Below are 24,203 nucleotides of genomic sequence, written 5' to 3'. Positions count from 1 at the left end.
AAGGGGCAATCATTCAGGTGGCTAATCAGTGCTAGCAAACTGGCTCCCCTGAGAGCTAACTGTCATGTGTTACTACTTCAGCATTAAACACTAAAAGAGTATCAACAAGGATTACACGACTGGTTGTGAAATTCATTAATGCCTTGATATGGAGCCCATAAAAGGCTCTGAATCACAACCCAGTTCACAAGCCCCCCTTTCCTCCCCCCCCACCAAATTTGTATTTATACATCTTGAGAGAAATGTTAAAAGACATTTTCCAAGGCAACACATCTAGAATATATACGTACACAGGCTTTCTGCCAGGATGTCTCTTCAGGTCTGTGTAAATGTGTTGATGATTATGTATTTATTTGGGACACATCTATACCACAAATTAGGCACAGTACAGCTCTGTTTGGATGTACCAAGTCACTTTCCAGAGCAGACTAAATGCATTAGGTCCATCATGTGCTGGAAATAATAATGTCTCTCTCTCTAAGCAGTATCTATTAGCCTGAGCACTGAGCACTGCAACAGGCTAATGTGGCTAGAGCAGTATTTAAGAGTGTGGCTCTGTATGCACTATGCAGTGCAACTTGCTCCCATTACTGCTCTAACTTCTTATAAGAATGACCCTTAGCACTAAAGCAGCATTTAGATTAAAAGGAAACTGCGCTTAATGACATACAAAATTTAACAAAGAATTATTTACCAAAGAATATTCTTTTCATTAAATCCTTTCTACCAGGCCCTAGATTATGGTAGGAACTTTATCAAGCTTTATAAGACATACTCAGTAGTCTGCTGAAGCAAATAGGAAACTTCCTCCAGACTTTGAGGTATTCTTATATTAATCAGGAAATTCTCTTTGTTATACCATCAGAAAATTATTACTTCTGTATGTAGTTTTACAGAACAATGTAGAGTGTAATTCAGTTATTACAAAATTAAAACAGGTTTCAGTTTGCAGGTCTAGAGGAGCAGTTCTCCGTTCTGGGCAGTGAAACCTGCAGGAATCCAACTTGCTAGATGCAGAAATGTAATTAAAAGATAACTTGAAATTTATGAGCATGTATGCATCCTTATATTTCCAGCTACACATGCGAAAGTTACCCTGCAACTGAATATCTTTGCATCTGAGCAAAGAAAGGAGCAAGATGGGAAAAAATGTCTGTAATTCAGAAGATGACATGACCATTTGAATTCAGTTTAAAGTCCATGCCTACAATTTTTGGAACCCTAAGACATGGACATCTGAAATGTAAATGACCCTGTCACTTGAACACAGCTCACTAGAAATGTTTTTGAGCAATTGGCTCTGTATCTGTCTCAAAGAAGAGGTAAGAACAGAGTGTTTTTTAATTTTGTTTTTGATTATGAAGTTTCTTACTCTACTCATTCACCACATAATTCAGCATAATTTTCAATCTTTGTGAAAAGACACAGATTCTACAGGATTGTTCTAATCTTCCATGATATTTGAAAGGCATCTTCTTATTTACTAACTCTGTTTTGGTGTCATGATTAGAAAGTAGTTCATAAAAATACTGATAGAATTATTCTTGTTCTTAGTACAGCACTAGTATATAAAGTTCTTACACATGATTTATATAGTAAAATGTAATAGGAGCAGTAAATTGTTATTTTGCTGTTGCAAATATGGTTGCTAATAGACCAGATTGTTCTAGCTCGATTTTTATCTTATTATCAAAAAGAAAATATAAAACAAACATGATTTTGCAACACATCAGGATTTGTTAATGGTCTGCTTTTGTTATCAATATTACTGTCTCTATAAATAACTGAATACCAATTTCATTGTTCTTGATGGAGTCTGCATAGCTGTAAACCCTGGTCAGGTACATTTAAAAAGTCTTACAAGTATAACCAGGAAAAGAACAGAGAGGCTCATGGTTATTTAAAATCCACATCTGGTAACATTTGAAGAGGCTTTTAAAAGCATGTTGTGAAAACATGTTTCTGTTGATCTTGGTTCAGTGATGGTGGGTTTGTGTTTTTTTCACAATAAGTTGCATCAAGTAAGAAAATTGACATTCCAAGCATCTCTCCAGCTGAGAATCCTTCTCCTTTGAAATATAGCTGTATAGTATCTCAGAATTATGCCATTCAGCCTATGTTATTAAGGTTCTTTTGGAAGACAGATTTTGGATTTGATCTTATTTCCACCAGCTTCATCTTTTGTCATCATGCAGGGGCGGAGGGTTTCAGGTGCACAGGGGAAAATGCACTGAGACAGTAGTTTGGGAAAATCACTTAGCACCATCACCAAGTCTTTCTTTCCTCCCACCAGGATTGGATTCTCTGTGTGATGAAACGTGGGCTCCCATTCCCAAAAGGGGAGGGGATGGCTCTGTCCAAACTGCTGGTTGAAGCAGACGGCTTTGATCCATACTAGCTCCCAAGGTGTGCCTGGGGCCCGCTGGGTGCTGGCTGTCCCAGACCAGAACCTAGGACCCTTCTAACAATCTGCCAGTAGAGATTACCAGGGCTCAGCATCTTGAAGCTCCTTGATGCTGCTTTAATTTGCAGGCACAACCTCACAAATCCCGAAAAAAACCCTCTTTCAGCAGCCAGGTTTCAAATCCCAAGTCTGTGTTTATTGTAGCTAATATATTCTTTAACAATATCATAAATCTTTGTTTTGTGGAGCAGTTGCTAGCTAACACCACATCTGAATCTGTTGCAGTGGCAGTGGTACCAAAGACTATCTCTGATCTTGGAAAGTAGTTAAATACCAGAATGGGAACTGGTAAGAGTAGTATGATGCTATTCAAACTTTGTAGCCACAATGTGCATCTCTAAAGTTGTTGGGCCTCATATCATTTCCTCTAATGAGCCTTTTCACTGTTCTTGTAAAGTTGCTTTAAGCTGGTTAAAAACGTACTTTGTGCAAATGTACAAATTTATTTTCAATTCTTAAGTTTGGGAGGAGAAGTCCCATTTCTTGAGACTGACTGGAACCGTGTAAAATGCTTTTAATGTCAGTAAGACCCAGTCTAAATTACTTTGTTTTGTCATTAACTTCCTGGGCACACACTCAGAACTTACGGTTTATTTTGAAGTCACAGAACAGCCATAGGTATAATATTATATTATCTCTTTAAACTGAGCTCTAAACAAAATATCATTTGTTATATTGCTTCAAGCAATAACTATTTCCAGGGAAATTACCTTAATGAAAACGTTTCCCTTATTCCTCTTATTATTCATATACTTTTCTTATTATTCACATCCTCCTGTGGATTTGCTGACACAAGCACAGTTGTACGTAGCTGATTTGTGGCTCTTTCTTTTGGGATTGATTTGTCAGTTTTATCCAATCCTTTAAATTGAAAGAAACAATAAAAATAAGTAGAAAATAGCTATTACATCTACAAATTCAAAGATGACAGCTCATTATGGGAATTATAGCAAAGAGCTGAAATAGAAAAGATTTTCCCATGTCCCAAAGCTGAATTAATCATGGGAGAGAACTGGATTGTGTGAGTGTAGAGATCTCTTGCCCTTTAATAGCTTTTCCTTGAATAAACCCACCGACTTTTTCACCCCACCCCACAGAGTGCAACAGACACTGTCAGCTTCATGTGATGAAGCACCATACTTACTGGTGGGCTACAACATAGCTCAGTATTGCTTCAGACACTTTGACCTGTTTAGAGGTGTGAAGGGAACTAGCCAGAAGACTGTGAGCCAGTCTGGGCATTCAGCCTCCGATGCAGGGACTGTTCCTTGGTCTTATTTTTCTTTGGTATAGACATGGCCAGTGAGGCTCCAGGGGCAGTTAATCTTGGATCATGGAAACCTCCTGGGAAGTAAGGAGAGTGCTGTCTGAGGTTAAATTGAAATGTTCTGAATAGCTGTGTTTTAAGCATGTTTTCACTATCATTTAAAAAGGTACAGCAATAATCCACTTGGCAGGTTTCTCATCTCCCGTGAAAAGTGTAGTTTGAAATGCCAGCATTAGTTGGGAAACTAGAGCTGCAGCTCCATGCAGCATTAAAATCCTGTGCGATGGGCTAACCTAGAAACCAGAACTCACCAAAATGCTCTTGGTGGTGGTGGGGAAGCTCTCTCCAGAAGCAGTTTCACTGTGTAAAAAGTCTATAGCCTCTACAGAGCTGTGCAATCATGTACAAAAATTACACTGAAGCAAACAGTTCAAATTCAAGTTACTGTAGCATATGGTAAATAAAAACAAGATAAACTTATGTAGCTAAGAATGGCCTAAGATAACACTTCTAGACAGGCTGGTGCAATAGTGTTAACAGTCTAAGAGTAGACCATTTGGCACTTCCAAAGCTTGTCAAACTGTACTGAAAATATTCAGGCACTTTAACATATGCAATAAGGATCAAAAATAAAACAAGCTGTGGTGTCTAGCAGCTGGTATGTCATAGATAAGTAAAAACAACTGAACTAAAATTGTAACTATTGACATAATGTGAGACACAATACTGCCTGGGGCCAGATGGCAAACACAAACCAGCCTAGTTCTGCTGAGGTGAGTGATTTTGTGCTGATTTATCCCAGACGATGTGCTGAACCTGACATATCACATCGATGGGCTGAACCTGACGTATCACTGACAGAACCGAGAGGCCATGGCTGCAAGTCGTGTCAAATCAGAAATACCAAGAGTCATGGCATGGCGAGGCTGGGGGTGCTCCCTGTGGCTGGGGCCAGTGTTGGGGTGGGGGGCTGCTGGCAGGGCAGGGCTGGTCCTGGCCAAAAGGGCCCATTCCCCTGCCCCGAGGGAACAGGGCCCTGGGGGAGCTGGGGCAGCCCCAGCATTGTGGGGCGCTGGGCACTGCTGCAGGGATGGGAATGGGGATGGGGATGGGGATGGAGCCAGCACCGCTGCGGCACCATGGGACAGCAACTGATGGCATGTATATTGCCCATATCACAGCAGCTCCTTGCTATGAAGCTCAGATAAGATGGAATTAGTGTTGAACACTCTTCAGGTTAACCAAAAATGTTACAGGGAGGTTGTATGTGGAATGGATGTTGCACCAGAGAACTCAGGAGTTGGGTACCGAGGAGACCTGTGAGGGTGCATGGAGGAGGGAGCCCCGAGGCACCCCCACAGACAGAGCATGCCACAACTCTGCAGTGCTGGCTGGGGCACCACAGTGGCTGTGGCCTCACAGCGGGCTCAACTGGTTTGTAAAGGTGCACACGAGTTTGTTGTAACAGTGATGGTTTTTTGCATGAGAAACAGAGTAGTTGAATTCCAGCTTTGCTGTTGAACCTGACCTGGCCGTTCTGGGCTATATCTAGGGTTGATGGCGTTTGGTCTTGATGGTTTCATAAAAGTCTGTTTTTATCAGGCTGCTGAGTGCAACCAGGACAGCTGTCTTGGGAAATGACACCTCAGCTGCCCATTGGGCTTGCACGGACAGTAGCCTCAAACTGGGTAACATTGCTACTGCTGTACAGTACATTTTGTGAAGACACCTGAGCCTTTACAATCTGGATCCCAAGTCCTGAACCTGTTTTCACTTGTATCACTCTGAACCACGGGTAACTCTACTAAGATTAATGGAGCTACAGTGTTGTAAGCTGGTATAAACTAACATCTAAACAGCCAGCAAATGCTGGGCGAAAGCAAGCAAATTAATTGCTTTCACTGAATTCAGCTTCTAACAGTACTAGACATACTGGAGTGACTCTGAGTAGCTGAATTGCAGGTGGCTGTGCCAGGACGGTCATGGCAGTGCCATTTCTTGGTAGGGATGACGTGCCTGTCACTCACTCCCATGGTGGCTTTGCCAGCACTGTGGTCCCACCTCACTCATTCTGAACTCAGTACAGGTGCGGCCCACTCTGCTGCCTGGCTGCTCTTAGGGCACATTCAGTGTTTGGATCTGTGCACACAACTCTGCAGCAATCTGCTGAGAAAAATTAAGGGACATGACCTGAAATGAAATCTCTTCTGAACAGAAAATGAGCCAAGTTAAATGATGTTCAAGGAGAAGCAACTGGGATGGCTCGCACTAGCATTGCAAAGCCGCATTTCTGCATGGCATCAGTAACTGAGGCCGTATGACCTCTCGCCTCTTGATCTTAATGCTTGCAGTTCAGAGGCCACCATGGACTGGAGACCTCTCCCCTCACAGCAAAGTCAGATCCTTCCCTGTGAGACGTGGCAGGTTCCCAAGTGCTGTTGGAGCTTTGAAAGCCATTTCAATTTATTCAGTCTGGTTCAATATATCGTATCTCTATATGTCTATATATCAGTAGATCTGGCCTCAGTGGTCCCCACTGTGCCTGTTCATTCCTGCTGCCAAAATGCATCTTGTTGCTTCTTTCTTCTCCTTGTTTCAGTACAAACCAGAATGTTGGAATAATTTGGGTTAAAATATTTGTGCAAATGTATACGTGGCGCATGTTATTTTTACCCAGGATGATCTGACTTGTGTAATTCATACTGCTAACCTCTAAACATGTGGACTGCCTTATTTGAAAGGGCAGAAAATTACTCCATAGTAGCAAAGCTAAATGGTCAGCAATGAGAACCTCTTCAGCCAGTTTTGTACCTGAGGAAAAATGGAAATATATTCATCATTCTGCATGTTTTTGCAATTGAAGATGAAAAGTCTAGTTTCTGTTTTCCCACTGGCATCACTTCAGCATCAGATTATTATCCTGGACTGCTGCTCTTGATAGGTTAGAAAGAAAATTAAGGTTTTCACAGACAGAATGTCTCCCACTTACAAAATTAAACATCTGGCTTTTCCAGTGATTTCATACAATTTATGTATCTGTAAAATATATGTATATACTCATGCATATATATATCTATAAAGATATATATTTACATACATATTTATGCACACACAGACACACACACATACTCACATACACATATAAATCTAGCAGGCAGAGATACTTATCATATATATGGAATGTCCTATTCAGCCCTACTGTCTATTAATCATTCTTGATTTTTTCCCTTTTGAATGACTTGAAAAGAACTTGTTCTTTTCTGGGGCAGTATTAGTACTATGAGTTCATTCTGTATGTTTTTTTCCTCCAGACTTCTTGGATTATCCACTTAGAAATTAAATGTCAGCACAATTTACATTTTTAAAATTCAGTCAATTTTACCACCAATTAAAGCAAATACCAAACAACTTAGACATTAGGGTGAGGCTTGGTAATGCTAAACAGAAATATCAGATCGCCCCAGTTCTCTCCCAGTTTATCTGCATTTCCACCTGCTTCCCTCTGACTCATTTCTCTCACCAGTTAAGCAGTGGCTGTATCTCTGGTGCTTACAGCCTTGGCATTCTGCAGAAGCTTTTTGTAGTCTCAGCATCCTTGCTGCAGTTATTCAGCTTTGCTTCAGTGAATTGAATTCTATACTGATTCTTTGTTCAAAAACAAAAAAAACAAAAAAAACAACCCAAACCACACCACATCAAGAATGTGTAAGGCAAGTTATTTGCTTTTTTGGCACAGACTGGTAGAAACCATCAGCCTTAATGAGACTATAACCTGAACAACTTTTTTTTTTTTTCCCTGAGTCCCTCAATACTCTGCCTTTAAATTATTAGCTGGTGAGTTTTTGAACAATCTTCTAGAATTTCAGTGCTGTGACTAGCTGACTCGTCATTTCCAAGTGCACAGGTGACTTCAGTAAGGATTGTAGCAAGCACACAGACACAGCACTCGCAGTGATCTGCATCCTGCTCACTACAGCCTGTTTGGATGTCAGGTCAAAACCAGGATTATCATTCAGCTTCTGGTCCAAAAGTGGAGGTCTTTTCCCCTAGACTATAGAGCCCTCTGCCCCAACAGCTGGAGAAACAAAGACTATGGGTTATAGCTGAACTGATTCTATCAATTTTTGATCAATATCATGTATAAAGGCTGATAAATCCAAAACTAGATGAAAATCCTGGATAAGTAAAGCTATTTCTGCTCTTTTATTCATTTTTGAAGTCTTATGACAATAATAAAGTGATGCGTTGGTAGCGTTTATGTAGCGAATGATTGCACGGACTCAAGACATGGTGCATCTTGAGACATTTATTGTTTGTTTCTGAGCATATTTAAAAAGTTAGCTGCTTCAGTGGTTTCACAGATACACTTTGCTAGGCCAATCATCATGCAGATTATGTCACAGGGAGCCAGTCATTACACCGATCACGCATGCAGCGGTCATGTCTTGTACCTTGCTACTTGTTTAGAAAAGCTGTCTTGCTTTTAACCTTGGTTCCCACTGGCTTCTGCTGGTTTACCTGTACTTTCTCAGGATGTATCATTCCCAGCTGCACCAGTGTCCTTGGGTACGTTTGTCTGAGGCTCCTGTTGCTTGCTACTTGCAACTTTCCACCAGTTTAACCCTGTCATGACCCTCCACACGTTTATACCTAATCTGGGTTGTATACAAGTATTCATTCTGAAAGCACGCTGGAATACTGAGATATTCTATAAGAGAAACTATTCTAATAGAGGAACTATGGAATACAGAGGAAGTATCCTGCATTATTTGGAATACTTTCAGCTCCGCTGGAATTTCTGAATCAAAACTAATTCAAATTAATCCACATACTATTTTTAAAACAATAAGATTATCAGTAACCTTTGTTAGCTGCAGCTAGAGGTTTACCAGATAAAGAAAAGTATATGAACACATGTATATAGGACAATTTGATAATGGTGAGTGATTTTATCTCAAATTCACAGCTAGCATGCGCTAAGCTGTTATGATTCAAAGGTAATGTATTCTGTTTATACAAGGAACGTTATTACACAGATACCATGAGCCATGTATCTAAAGGATAAATTCTAAATAAAATGCCTGTACATTTTCATCAGATCAGATTAAGCAGGGTGAATAGCTCCTATGGCAAGATAATAGTGTTTGTTTTATTACTAGTCATCTGTACCACTGATGCCAATATTCAATAGTATTTCAGATAAGTAACAGCAAATATCTGGCAGCAAGCTGGCAATTAAAGAATGTACTGGTTTTAGACATTTGCTGTGAAAGGTGGGTTTGACTCTTCTCCCTTTGAAATGTATTATATGGAACATATCTTACAATTTAAAACCATTGGTGAGATACTGATGAAGAAAACAGGTTATATATTATATAAAAAAAGCTGTTGTTTCAATTTATTTGGGGAACACTGAATGCCAATGTTAAAACTGTAATTATTTAATTCAGTGATGGGATCCAAAATCACAAATGGATAAATGTTTCATAATTTAAACAGAACAATTCATCTTCCTTTAAATTGCTTGCAAATTGATAAAAAAAACAGTGTCTGACAAAAACAAAAGAGTTATCAAAACAGGGGAGAAGGACAGGATTAAAAGAACAAGATTTCTCTTCAGGATCCTTGGAATTATCATTCTCGATCTGACAAATGGACTGCATAGGACTATATAAATGGACTGCTAGGTCTGAATGCTTTATAGTCAAGACACACTCAGTAATAATGCTGAATGCTTTGGAAGAACATAGGTGTTACTGACAGTGCCCAATCAGTCTGTAAGGGAAGGTTTTTCTTCAGGCAGTCAGTATTTGGCATATGTCCTCAAGCATGAGGAATTATGTGCACTATAAATATGTCCTATCTAATGTGATCATAGATGTTCTCATTATATGGCTCTGACTCTTCTGTGAATTACCAAATTCTTGTTCTCAGTGTTACCCTATGGCAGTGAATTTCATGTGCTGTGTGCTATGTGAGAAGTATTTCCTTTTCGCCTTTCCCTTTCATTTAATGTCCCCTTGTTCATGTATTCTGAGAAAGAGTAAATGAGAGTCCCGTGAGTCCTTTGCGTTACCTTCCCTGTATCATTTATTATAATAGGCAGAGGTGGTACAGCTTCCTATTACTAAGTTTGCTTGCTATTTCCTATTATAAGACCCTGTTTTCAGTTGCTTCTAACTTTGTCAGACATGAATGCTCCAGGCTGAAAATATTAGTTCTATGTGCCTGCCTTAAGCTGAATTTTTTTGGAAGATTTCAGGCAAAGCAGATTAGCTACTTCAGAGAAAGAAGAAAGCAAACAAACAAAAAAAACCCCCAAACTGATTTTCAGTGTTAAAAAAAAATTCTGTGATCTTATTTTGGGAGAAAGCTAAAACCTGGGTCCTCTGGCTCAGGGTCTTGGAACCTACGGGCTTTCCATCAGAGATATACCTTTTGCCACTGTGGGAAAATCTGTGCAAATTTGGCTATGACATCAGTCTGAGGAATTTCCATTATTTTCATGTTCAGTAAAGGTCTGGCAGCTTAATATGGTCCTCTCTTTTGAATATCCACCCTCAGACAACTGCTCCGTGCAACCAGTCAGGTCTCCTTCCCTACAGAACAGCTGAGTGCTATTCATCGCCTCACAGCTCCTAGTTCAGACCAGACAGAGATAGGGATGGGAAACATCAGAGTGGGGACACTAATGCTGGAAGTGGAAGAAGGGAGGAGAAAGTCGGATCAGGGAGAGAATAAACTGGCTCGGAAGACTGCGCATACGCATATATCTGACACCTCGGTTGGGCAGCCCCTGGGACTGGGTGTGCAAGGCAAGAATGTGGCAGATATTTCAGAATGTTAGGTGGTCTTGGAGACTGGGAGGGAGATTGGAGGGATCACCTGCTGGGTCAGGAGTCTGGAATTGTAATCAGAAGTGTGAAGAGCAGAAAATGAGACTGGAACACGACAGAGAGACCTGACTACAATAGGACACTATGGAGAGGACGAGATGGGCTGGAGTGACACACAGTGATCGAACTCTCCCTGAAAGCATGGGATGGGGCTGAAGACCTCAGTTTCACCCATCTTACGCTTTTAACTGAGAGCCGAGGGACCACCACTGGAGTGTCCCAGCCCTGCTGTGGTGACCCATGCAAGGCAGGAGCCAGACCAGGAACCGCAGCTGAGCAACCTGCAGGCAATTAACCCTCCGACACCCTGCTGTGATGTGCACCCTCATGCCCAGCCCCTGCACCCCAGCCCCTCGTTCCTGAGGGGATGTGGCAAGAGCCAGGCAGTGGCAGCGGCAGCCACGGGATGCCAGAGATGGGGGAACGGGTCCGTGCACGGCCTCCCACCCGCAGCACAGTAGGGGAAGGCTCTGCAAACCACCCGGCCCACCCTGTGCCTCTCCCCAGCCAGGAGGGCAAATGGATGGCCAGCCTCCTCCAGATCTGCTACATCTGATTCCCTCCTCCCTGCTTCCCTCTTCATGCCCGTTTGAAAACATGTGAAGATCCTGGTACAAGGAATACATTTGTAGTATTTTGATCTGTTATTCTGTTAACTCAAGTGCTTATCAATGTGGGGATCTAAAGATGCATCCATGCTGACAGTCTGTGTGGGGATTACTAGCAAAAAAAATTCTGGATTTTTTTTTCCTATTTCCTTTTCTAAAACCCAAGAATTACATACTGAGGCAATATGTTGGAACAATATTTCATGAGCAAATGAAGTGAAAGAATGGAAATCAAGCAATTCAGAGCTAGGAAATACTAAATTCAAGGTTGTCAGTGCAAACTGATTTTATCTTCCTCGTGTACTCTATTATGAAGTCTTTAGTTACACAATCGGTTATCATACTGGCCAAATGTCATCTCCTCACTCAAAACACTGAATTAAAGTGTTTTAGGGATTTATCTGGGATATGTAGCAAAGGAAACAGCTGTTTGCAAGATCTCTGCCCTGTTTGCTAGAAAAAGTGAAGGAGTCACAGGGGACTGCAGGAGGAAAAAGTATGGTGTTGTGGTTAAGGTAGCTCAGTGCCTCTGTAGAGGATCACCTTCAGTCCTTGCCTCTGCAACAGGGCTCCTGTGTAAGACCAGACAAGGTATCTGGTGTGACTTTCACGCACAGTCAAAAATGGTATGTTCCATATTTTCTGTGATATGTGGTTTGAGACCCTGGAATCTGATTTGTCAAAGCACTGAACACTGAAAGCTGCCATTTGAGTTAAGATGTGTTATATAAAGCTCTGAAAAAATACAGTCCAAAGTTTCTCTAATTGGGTACTCAGAATTTGTGATTTTTTTTTAATTTATTTTTTTACTGTAATAGCTGTGTCTCAGCTTCCTCCCTGCATAATGGAGCCCTACTCATTTGCTGGGAGTGTAACAAAAATATAAATCATTAGCAGATCAGGCAACAATTGGCATCATGGGAAGAAATGAATAATTCTGCCCTGGGTGTGTGGTTTGAGCAGCTTGCAGGAGGTGAAACATGAAGCCAAAACAGTGAGGATGGAGGACAAAACACAGCAATGAAGAGCTGCTAAAAAAGGTAAGGCGTGCAGCAAAAAACAGTATCATGTAATTACCAATGGTGGGTATGTCTACACTGTGATTATTACTGTAAACACAGTCAGACAAATGTATCCCTAAGCTCATTTTATAATAGTTACCTCAGCTACCCGAAGCAGTCTAGTCACAGATCCATAAAACTCAAGGAGGGCTGCAAAGCCTCACCGAGTAGCTGAGGAAATACCAGAGAGATCCTCTGAGCTCCTCGCTGCAGCAACTGACCTGCTGCAAGAACTCATGCTAAATGATGTATAACAGTGTCTGCACTGTAGGCAGTGTAGGCAAACCTGGGGGTCAGACTGAAAACACTCAAGGAACTGCATTCAGCTTGCTTTTCCTAACTTTGAGGTGTTTGACACTGAATCCCCAAGGTTATTCTTTTTACTTAAGTTCACTGTGCGCAGCCTTGTATAAGCATGGTGTGCCTTCATTGCCTCTCTAAAATGAACAGGCTCAGTCTCCTCGATGTGTCCTCACTTGGAAATCTCACGATGATAATTTTCACAATCCATTCTTGAATGCCCTCAATTTCTGATCTATCTTTTGAAACAGAATCACCAAAGTTAATATTCCAGAAAGAGCAGCAGTACTGATTTATAGTCCATACTTAGCACATTGCTGCATAGGTGTTCACTAAGCTGCTTTATTCTGTTCCCTCTTCTCCTCTTCTTACAAATCCATCTACACTGAAGCATTCAAAAACTATGACAAGATTGAAATAAATTTTCCCATCCACTTTTTCTTCCATCAAAAGACCAAGACAAAGAGCTGAATACTTTTTGGCCTGCAAAAGTTCCAGGGAGGGGTTGTTAATTTAAGCATACTATTCCAGTTCTTCTCCAGGTTAGACACTTGCACTAAAAACCTGGAGTCAAAATAAATGACCACGAATTTTGAGGCCTTGAAATTGTGATGTTTTTGTCAGGAGAAAAGGATAGCTCTCAGAAGAAGCAAACCAGAAAACTATCATCTAAACACATTTCAGAATAGTTTCTCAGTTTTATAAACAGTTCATTTGCTTGTGTAGTATCAAAGTGCATTGCAAGTTCATTCAGCTGGAGAGACAATAAAATCTCCTCAATCATACAATAAACTGCATTTGATCACTTTTCAGAATACATACATAGATGTGAGGGAGAGAAAATAGGGATTGCACCAGCACTGCATCTGTACCAAAGAGCCCCCACCTCCATGAAAGTTGATAAAATCAGTCAAATTAGTCTGTTCCTAAAAGAATAATTTCTTCATGAGGTTGACACAGTACTAGCCGGTCTCTTTCAGCACAACATGGAAAAGAGGGTACATTTTGGCAGTGATGTCTGTGGTGGTTCCTGACTTCTGCAGCCACAGCAGCCCACTTACCTCTGAGACGTGCTCAGGGTCCCAGGGGTCTGAGGTCTGAACAACTTCGGCTGTCCCTATGACAAGATGACTTGTGAACATTGTACATGATATGGCATACAGGTGCTGGGAATTCAAACCATACCCTTCTGCCAAGCTGCCATCAAAATGTCTTCCTCACCTAAAATGTAGGCAGGGACTGCCTTTCTCCATCTTCTGCAAGAGACAGTAATGAATAGCTGTGGGTGCAGAGTGTGGTTCAAAATTGCCTCAGAAAGAAAGAGATGGATGGGATTCTCCAGCTGATGGGATGAAAAGATTTACTGCCTTTAGGCAGTAGAGAGAAAGGCAACAGGACAAAATTTGTCTGGCCTATTTTAGATGTCTGTATTAGCATGAGATGTCTCATGCCCTAGAAATGCCTGCTTCTCTCCACTGATTGCAAAGGAAGTCTAGGCACTGGACTCCAACTTAGGAATCTAAAGAAACTGCAAACATCTGAAGTTAAGTGAGTTTAGCTCTGGAGCAGCAGCCTAATTTTATTGTGTGATGTAGACATGCCATAAGACTACTGGAAACCCTGCAAGCTGATGAAAATGTTTTTCTAAACAGATCCTGGCCTTGTGTTTCACTCTACACCAGGTCTACCTAAGTTACAATGAAAAAAAGAGACAGTTATTTTTATATCATCTCAGAAATAAACTCCTCCTAGAAAATATTTAAAAATCTTACCTGTGCTTGCATTTGCAATTGCTGCATCTAAAAATAGTGTGTCACAGTTTATAACTGATCATACAAAAAGGCTGTATTATTCAGCATGTCACCATTATGATTTTCAGGCACAAACAACATTGTTTCTTAGCTTGATCAAGAACCTGTATTTGGAGTGGCTGAAAGATGAAGTTATTCTGCATTCTGTAATGCAGACTGAATAGTAATTATAACCGGGAGTAAATCAGGAAGTGAATGTATAATGTTTGCCCTCTTTTGTTCATCATTAAAAATGACGCCTTTCTTGAAAGATATTTAACAAGCTATTCAATGTGGTGGTGTGAAAGATACAAGTCCAAATGAACCTATTTTAACAATCATTTGAAAAACAGATATTCTCTGCACAATCTAAGACCTCAGCTAGAGCACAACAGAAACATTAATTTGAATGTAAAACATTCACACTGTCAATTCAGAAGTGCTAAATGACAATAAACAGAGTTGTTGTAAAGAGTCACATAGACATATAAAAGTTGTGAAGTGCCATTATAGCTTAATTAATGTTCTCCTAAAGTAGATGGACAATTCATGGCTTTAAAATTAAGCACATATTTAAGAGTTACAGTTCTGAGGAACAGAGACTCACTAGTATTCTGTGAAATGCTTCCAGCCCATAGAGAAGATAGGTGCTCAACTGGACATTGTAAGGGTTAACAGATGTTATGAAGAAGCAGGTAAGATGTTTAAACTGTGAGACATTTACAGAAATAGGTCTCTGAGTCCTGAGTATCTGGAGTACAGATCATATGGAACTGAAAGTAGGGTAACGCTTATGAAAGCTGCAAAATACCTGTGAAATCTCTACATTCATAGCAAAGAAACAGAAGATCCTTGGATATAGCAACGCCAACAGATAGAAATATGGACAGAAAAGACATGGGAAGTACTAAAATTTGAAAAGCAGTTAAGTCAAGAAACTGATAGAGCTAGTGAAAGTCTATACCTCTCCAGCTATTAAAACAAGTAAGATTAGAGACAAACAACAGAATATGCTGTAAACTAATGCAAGCAGCCTGAGTAACAAAGGGGATGAACTGTATTTATTGATGCAAATGACAAAACAAGGTTTTACAGGACAAAAAGGATGAAAAGGAGCATGGTAGAATGAGACAGAATGCATGACTGGAATATGAGTTTTGGGCTGTCCAAGAAATATGAATACATGCTGTGACCATGCTATGGGCAGATAACTCCATTGTATAGCCCTTATCATGCAGCCTGGGGGAACTCCTGGAACAAAATGCAGCTCTCCTGAAACCACATGTCCTGATTTCCTTCTGAAAGGAGGATGATGCATACCTAGGCTCCTCCCACCATGCAATCAAGATGTGATCAGGGTATTTGCTCAGGAAGCATCATCAATATAATGAGCTGTAAAAACAATAAGTAATGGTTAATTTTATGGTCATTGTTTTTAATTATCGGTGTCAGAATGAGTAAGGCACATACTCACATGCAATACTTGTCAGTGCTGGGTCCTATACAAATGCAGACATAAAAACTCATCCTTACCCCAAGAACTTTGAAAGGAGGATCCTGGAAAATAATGTATGTATATGAGATATTACAGGCTGATAATAAAATTTGCTATATTATTTAAAAGACAATCATGTCACAGGAAAAGAAGGAATGTAATAAGCAAACTGAGAGTCATTATACCTAGAGAGAGACAGAAAAGGAGACTAAAACGGAATCTAAAAATGCGAAAGTGAGAAAATAAACTTCCTATATTTCTGAAGACAACCCAAAGGGAAAATCACATCCTCACTTCCTGAGTTCTCCTCAGAAAGCACAAGCAAACCAGTTCTTTCAAGTCCTTTAGGTACACACATGTATTAGCTGAGCTATGATGTTCTTCAGGACAGTGATGGTAAGTGTTGGATGAATCTAATCTTTCCTTTTCTGTATAGTACTTTTAATGTCTACATGAAACCAAAGTGAGACATTAAAAGATCTGTCCATTCTATTCAGCACTGCAGTGATCATATGAATAAATACATGCTCCCACCACTGAAAAAAACAAGTGCATTTAGATATGTTAACCTGCACTTACTCTTAAATACTCTCTCATTTCCTATGTTGACCATTTTTTAAACCTTGCAGAGAAGCAAGGCAGGTGCGAAGAGAAAGTTTTAGACTTTAGCCTGACTATAAACAAAGCTTAGAATACAGTTTATTTAGATGTAGGGAGTGAAGCTGGGGAATAAAGCCAAACTATTACAGGTTAGGAATTTAGAAATATTTTATATATGTATATGTATATACACACCCACACCCATGGAATCATATATCATTTCAATATTGGTAAGGCTCAAATAAAAATTTGGGGTCTAAGATTGACAGTCTGTGAAAAGCAAATGTATCTTGGGAATTTTTTTCCGTATGATTTGGAGAACTGACATTACATGTTTGAAATGGTGATTAAAATACAGAGTTGAAAGAAAAAAATCGTGGCAACTAATGTGTATAGTTTAACAGGAATATAATGCATCGATAATCAAAGGGTGCCTGATGTATCGTGAGAGATGTAGCTTTATAAATCTCAGAATCTGTATGCTGTTCTGCTTCTAATCCTTCCTGTATTCTCTCTTGCAAGCCTTTGAGTAAACTGATTACAACTATCATTTAGTCAGGGGAAGTGAGATTTCTTCTAATCTAGTAACTTTAGTTAGTGACTAATTCATTGAACATAACAGGTAACAAATTCACAACTGCATATGTAACACATAAACATTAGGTGTTGACAAATTTCCAATTGTTACCTTAATATTTAGCATTTTAGAGGGGATGATATGAGAGCACGGAAAAGGCTGAGATGCCCTGAATTCTTTCCGTACAAGAGACTAGCCTCCTGCCTGGGGAGTTAAATCACAATTAGGCTGCCACTTGGAACTTGTAAGAAACCTTTAATTGCAGTTTGATCAGCCTCAACAGGGGAGATTAATGCAGCCCTTTGCATTTTAACAGTGACAAGATTTCCTTGGGCCAGCAAATCATGTCATTCTGTTTTGGAATATGTTCCTTTATATTAGAAAGACACTGCAAGAACAGTCCCTCAAATCTAATGGAAAGCTATGGCAGATTTATATTAAGGTTCCTAAAATGATGTTCTTTGCCAGGTGAGGAAGGCCATTGTCGAGGAATAAATCACAACAGCGTTTTATGTTATCTCATAATGATAACCTTAATTCAACTTTGAACCAGTCAGCCTCAGATTAGTAGGACAAAGTATGCAAAATCTTTTTGAGTTGGCCACTTAAGTTATGACAGAGGGTTAAATAAATGTACTCTAATTTCCAATTGCAGCTGGAAGGATGCTTCATAGGGAGAATGAAGCACTGATGTGAGAACTGATACTAATATTCATGGGCATATGCCTTTGCTTTTCTCATCCCTGAAGGTGGACCCAGGTGAGACTTGCCAAGTCCTCCAGATCTAACTTAATGACAGAGCTTTCATATCACAGGACTTTTATGAATAATTGAAAATCTGGTTTTGAATAAACAACTTAAAAATAATGATCAATATTAATGGTAATATTTCTTTCCACTCATTCAGTTATGTTTGATTTCAGATTAAGAGCACTGCTAACCTCAAATACTTTTAAGGGGTAAGTTCATTTCCTCCAAATTGGGAGACTTTTTAAAATAAACAAAGTTCATTTTCTTTCTTTTCTGCTCTCTAGTATCCTTGAGACACATTCAACCTTTCAGACCTTCTTCAACAGCTATGAAGCTTGAAACTTCTTTGGTAGGGGGAGGCAGGGAGAATGAAAGCTGAGATTCTCACCTCATAACTGGTAGCTCAGAGCAGAGGATCTAAGACCCTGTATTGCACAACTTTCGGTAAAATCATGAGCTGAAAGTATTCTATGCCCAGATCTTGCACTTCTTGTTCTTTACAAATTTAGGTCCACGTAAGCCTCTGGAGCTCTGAGGCTATGTTTATTCTAGGAAATTAAATATTGCCGGAGAAGCTCCCCAGGCACAGAAACCAGATCTGTTATAAATTACTAGAGTGGTTTCTGTTGTGTTTTTGCCCTGAGCCACCTAGCACTCTCCTGGATGCTTCCCAAGCACCATCTGGGAGTTAGGACAAGCCATTTCTAAAAGGCAGTTGTGATGTGGCCACTCTGTCTGAGAGGGGAAAAAGAGTTTCACAGTTTTGTGCCTGTTTGTATCAATGCCAGAAAAATGTCCCAGGAAGATTTAACTGAGTACAGAGAAGGCCTTGGGTTCAGGTGGCAGAAGGGTAGTTCCTGTTCTTCTGACCTCGAAGTAATTTAGTTGTCCTGTTTCACAGCCTACAAACAGTGGTGGTGGGGATTGGTGTTTTTGTGCTCTTAATGAAAGACTGTTTTGGGAATGGCCTCCCATGTGGAGTTTAAAATGGCAGATTTTACTTCCTTTGCAATGAGGCTATGTCCACATTAGCAAACAGTGCAGAGCAGTCGGGTGTGGGGAGTGCAAATGGCTAGTGTGGAGGACCCAGCATTTCCACTATACGCTTTTCAGTGGTTTTACTTCAGTCTAGCTCTCGTCTGGTCCCCAAACACCCACTGGTTTTTGAAGCACATTAGACACACTTCTGTCATGGGCAAAAGAGTCTTGACTTGGGGATTTTCACTTAATTCATTGCCAATCAACATAAACTTTAATTACGGATATAGGTATTGAGAGACAAAGAAGACAGACAATTAAACAGTTAGGAAAACATCTTTCCTCCCCTTTCCCCAGGCTCAACTTCAGCCCAGAACCTTTCCTCCCCCCTTCCTCATCTCCGCTCCCCTTGTTTTCACTGTGGGTTGCACTCGGGCCCTCCTGATCCCTTTGGTGAGGCAACAGGTGGTGCAGGATATTGGAGTTGGTGCCTGGTGGCTTCTTTCTGCTGCCCCCTGCTTTTTACTTGTTTCCTCTCCTCCAGTGCAGGTCCTCCATGGGCCGCGTCCTTTTGGGGTGTCTTTGCCCCAGCATTGGTTCCCCATGGGCTGCATCCCTTCAGGAGTATCCCTGTCCTGGCGTGAGTTCCCTGTGGGCTGCATCCCTTTGAGTTTTCCCTGCCCCAGTGTGGGTCACCTATGGGCTGTGTCCCTTTGGGGTTTCCCTGCCCGAGTGTGGGTCACCTGCAGCTGCAGTCTCTTCAGAGGTGTCCCTGCCCCAGCGTGGATCGCCCATGGCCACAGTCCCTTCCAAGGTGTACCCTGTCCTGCATGGAGATCCTCCTTCCCAGAGCACACCTCCAGCTGTGTCCCCAGCAGTGCTCCACTCCATGTGCCTCCTCCGTTTTGTTTCTTCAGAAGCGTCTCTTCACGTTTCTCCTTACATGTTCATTTTTTGTGCGTCCTCTTGTGTCTGCTCTCACATGCGTCCTCACATGTCCCCTCCTGTGTCTCCTCTCGCATGCAGCCTCCTGTTTCTCCTCCTGTGTCTCCTGTCCCACGTGGCTACCACCTTTTCTCAAATAGGTTTGAGCAGTGGCACCACGTGCTCCTCTGACTGGTTGAAGCTTTGGTGCACAGTGGGTTATTTCCATCTGTTTCAGAGCTGGCTGAGACAGGCACAGGGAGGCTTATGGCATCCTCCATGCAGTGCACCCCCACAGACCCCTGCCACCCAAATCCTGCCATGTGTGCCCAATACAGCTGCCTGGACCACAACTTCCATTTATTTTCAGCTGAAAGGAAGCCAGTTCATGCGCTTCAAAATGCACCCCACAAACCAAAGGAGAAGTAGATATGGTCAGGAGATTTGTTTCAAAAAGTGCCCTCCTGATGTGTACTAAAACACCAATGCAGATATACCATGAGGCAGATTTTAAAACAGTTAAAACATCCCTTTTCTTATCACATACCAGTAATCTCCTCACGCTTCTCCTTCCAACCCTCCTCAAGGACTCCCTGTCCCTGCTGCTCTTCACTACTGTGAAGCAGAACTAAAGTGTCCTGACAGCCTGTTAAATAACATTATCTCCTGAACCATGCAATCACCCCTATGGGAAAATAAGTGTATATTGTTGTAGTCAAATGTTGTGATGAAAAGGTATGTAGGTTTTTTTTAGCATTTGGAACAGATAATAACTGATCTGAGTCTTCCTGAGCAGAAGATGATTGTCTGCGGACATCCTGGGGATATTCCTTCTGGGGATAGTATTTTGGCACATTTGTTTGCACTATTTCCAGTGGGACTGGACATGCACTTGCCATGGGCTGCTCTCATGGTTTACTCCAGACTTTGCCGCTGCCTAGGCACTGGCTGTGGGCCACTGAAAGTGGCATCATACGTTCACCATCAATGTGTGAGTACAAGAAATGACAAGAAATACAGTATGAGGCAAACTACACACCTGATATCCTCACACCATAGCCCACATGCATTTCTTTAGCCCAGACTCTGCTGCAGTTTCCTGGGGTGAGTCATCAAGAAATATGGCATTTCTGTAGCATCCTGAAGGCTATACAGAAGCTTTCTACTTACTGTAAAACCATATCCACTTCTATCATGCCCTTATTATTTTTTCCTCTTCTATGAGAATAAATTTTAACTAAAACAGAGGCTTAACTGACCATCACTTATGTTATTATTATTGCAGTTCATCTAGGATTTCTTCAGATATTTTGTTAATCTTCCAGTTACCTTACCACAAAATGTGCTTAATAATTGATGGGTTCACATGCATGTCCAGATGTAGACATTGCTTATCACTGTTTGTGATAGCTAGTTACCCGTCCCTGCCTTATGGCTTTTTGGATTATCCTCTAACTTTATCCTCAGTTTCCCAGAGATTAAAAATATTTAACTGCAGAACAAGCTAGCTCATGACTTCAGATGCCGTTAGTAATATCTAGTTCTCTTTATGAACCCTCATATTTTTGTGTGAGACAAGGTAGAAAGGGAGAAAATAATAGCCAAACAGAAATCCAGGAGAATGGGAGTGAGTGCAAAGAACAAGACAATAGGTGTGGAAGAATGGTTAAGTGAAAAGGGGCATGATCTCTTAGAAGTGAGCAATCCTGTCTTCACGATGGAGGGAGGATCCCACAGCTATGCGAGCTGTCCTTGAACAGCGCAAAAGAAAGAAGCTACAAGGAGGTAAACAAGTCGACAGACCTCTCCGCGTGGACAGCAATCCTGCACCAATCGTATATCCGCTTTAGGCGCATGAACAAAGGCTGTAAACCAATCATATAGCTATCGCTAGCACATGCTTATTGCCTGTCTATATATACTCTGTAAGAACTTGAATAAAGGGAGAACGATCATACTCACATTAGACTCCGTCGTTACTCCGGGTCTGCCTCCCACTCTGACAAATAGGAACAGATCTTTTTCAAAGAGAAGGAAAAGAGGATATTGGTAAGACAAGAAAAGCAAGGCATAAAGATCATTAAGGGAAAAACAAAGATGAGGAGAATATGAATCAGGAATAGGCAGAAGGATCAGGATTATAGAAGAGAAACAAGAGTAGAAAAGGTATCAACAGTTTTAGGAAGTTAATTTTTAATATGAGGTTCTGCTGCCTATGAGAAGACAATATGTTTCAGTGACATACTCTAAGCAGCTTTAAGAACTGCATGCACAGCTGCCACCTTCTAAATACTTTCTAGCACTCCCTTCATGTATGGGTGTTCCCCTTGACCACAAGACCACAAGAATCTGAGCATTGTACCATGGAGTAACCACGGCCCTTATTATAATAATATATTATAATTATAATTATGTATGTTTTAATTATGATTATAATTCTCATTAAATTCTTCTTTTATATTTATTAAAATAAAAGCTGGGTGCTTGTGTCCATTAGTATCTTTGCTTAATTTCCAGATTGCATTTATTCAGTTATGGATTTTTTCTTCCTAGAAAGAGTTTACACAGTTTATTTAAATGAGTGTTTATTTTCAGTGTTTACTGAGTGACAAATAACATAGAAGATCTTTTCAGACAGATTAATGAAAAGAAGCTTCTTTGGGAAAGAGAGTGATAAATGACACTGTGCCTAAGTGAAAGATGAGCTGACAAAGCTCAGAATGATAGTGGTTCTTTTTAATGTCTTTGCACATCCTTCTTTGAACACAGCTCTGGATCAGACTATTTTTCTTTTCAAGTTGAAATCAGAGATCTATTGAGATGATACATATTCTGCCTACATGAAAAAGCATTTGTGATTACGGTGCATTCAGCAGGGATCTCTTTCTGCAGTACTAAGGCTATTCTCTCTTCCAGAAAGACTTATTTGAAAGTTAAATAGTAATAAAGTGAAATCATGATGCAAGCTGGGACTGTAATAGAGTTCTTGCTTGTGCCTTTTAAAAATATATATATTCAAACTTGTGGAAACAATATCATTTAAAGTAATCTTTCTATGATGACAAGAAGGGAATGACTTATGAAAAAGATTGATTCAGTAGTTTCAAACAATCAAGACACAACTGGGTTGGTTTCTAAGCTCAAGAGGGGTATTTGCTAAGTGGAAGACATACTTGATGCAGTGCCTGGAAAATAGGAGAGTGTAAGGGGACATTTCCTCCATTTGAATTTCATGTTCAGTCTCCTGCCTTGGTTAGCACGATGGGTACTAATCTCACCAACAAGGGCAGGTCAGGGCACAACTAGTCTTGTATCAGGTGTTAGGGGTGGCTACAGAAACCAGAGGTCACCTTCTGTCCTGGAAGGCAGGGCACAAAGCAGGGTGGGACACACTGAACAATTTTGATCCCACCAGCTCAAAAAGTCTGGATCCCATGGATTGGGAGACCCCTTGGGTGAAGCTGGCTTCTTGGCTCATTGGAGTCTCAGCTATGCTGGGCAGGTGGGGGGAGCTGGCAGGGACCTTGGGTGTTTAACTCAGCTGTCCTGTCCGTGACTGGTAAAGAGACAGAGGCAAGCTTGCTGCTTTGTTGTCTTTCCTCCCCTCCCCTATTCCTCTCTTGGAGGACTCTGATCACTGACAGAAAAGGTCTAGACAAACTAAACATGATAAATTATTCATGTCATGCACATTTTAAAATTCATGGCTACATGAGCTGGTCAGTGGCTACAGTGGTCATTGCTGCTGCTGTACCCTTTGCTTGCATACTTTTTCTGTGCAAGGGCTTGCCAGGTCTGCTCAGAGAGTCGTTTACCTATCTTCATCTGGGTGCTCCCATGCTGCCTGTTTGAAGCAAAGAGTTCCTGAGAGCTGGCTGGGAAGCTGTGCTCTGTCACGCATGTCTTTAGGTTGCTCCCTGATGTGCTTCCAAGACACTCACATCTGTGGTATGGATGGGAGATGTGTGGCCATGGTTTATCATAGAAATCATGAGCTTGACCTGAGCAGAGGGCTGGCATGAGGCTGGGAGGGCCTTGCTTTGCACCATTACCATCTGGCTTGATTTTACTTTAGGAGAACTTCCCCTTTTCGGAGCCCCAGTTTAAAAGCCAGGCTCTGCTTATTAGGTCTCAATCATCACATTCAGACTTCCTACCTCAAGGAATTAAGGCAAACACTGAGAAATAGGCCACTCAGACCTTTATGCCTGATGTGTTCCAGGCAGAGCTGTTAAAACTACCACACAAAATACATCAGTGCATCTGGAAAGGAAAAATACTCTTTATCTCTTCTTTTAGTCACATCTACAAGGTGAAATAAATATCTAGGGTATGTTGTTGAGGCAGCTAGTTGGTGGCTGCAAGGCACATATACTTGATCCTGAAGATCCTTCTTTTGGTATGGGTATACTTTGAGAAGACAGAGATGAAAATGAAGGGTATGCAAAAACAAAGCTCTTGAAGATACCAATAAATCCCAGTAAAGACTCATT

This window comes from Apteryx mantelli, chromosome 1, assembly GCF_036417845.1.
Source record: "Apteryx mantelli isolate bAptMan1 chromosome 1, bAptMan1.hap1, whole genome shotgun sequence".
NCBI lineage: Eukaryota > Metazoa > Chordata > Aves > Apterygiformes > Apterygidae > Apteryx > Apteryx mantelli.
The sequence above is the reverse complement of the archived record's forward strand: the minus strand, read 5'-3'. Positions refer to the sequence as shown.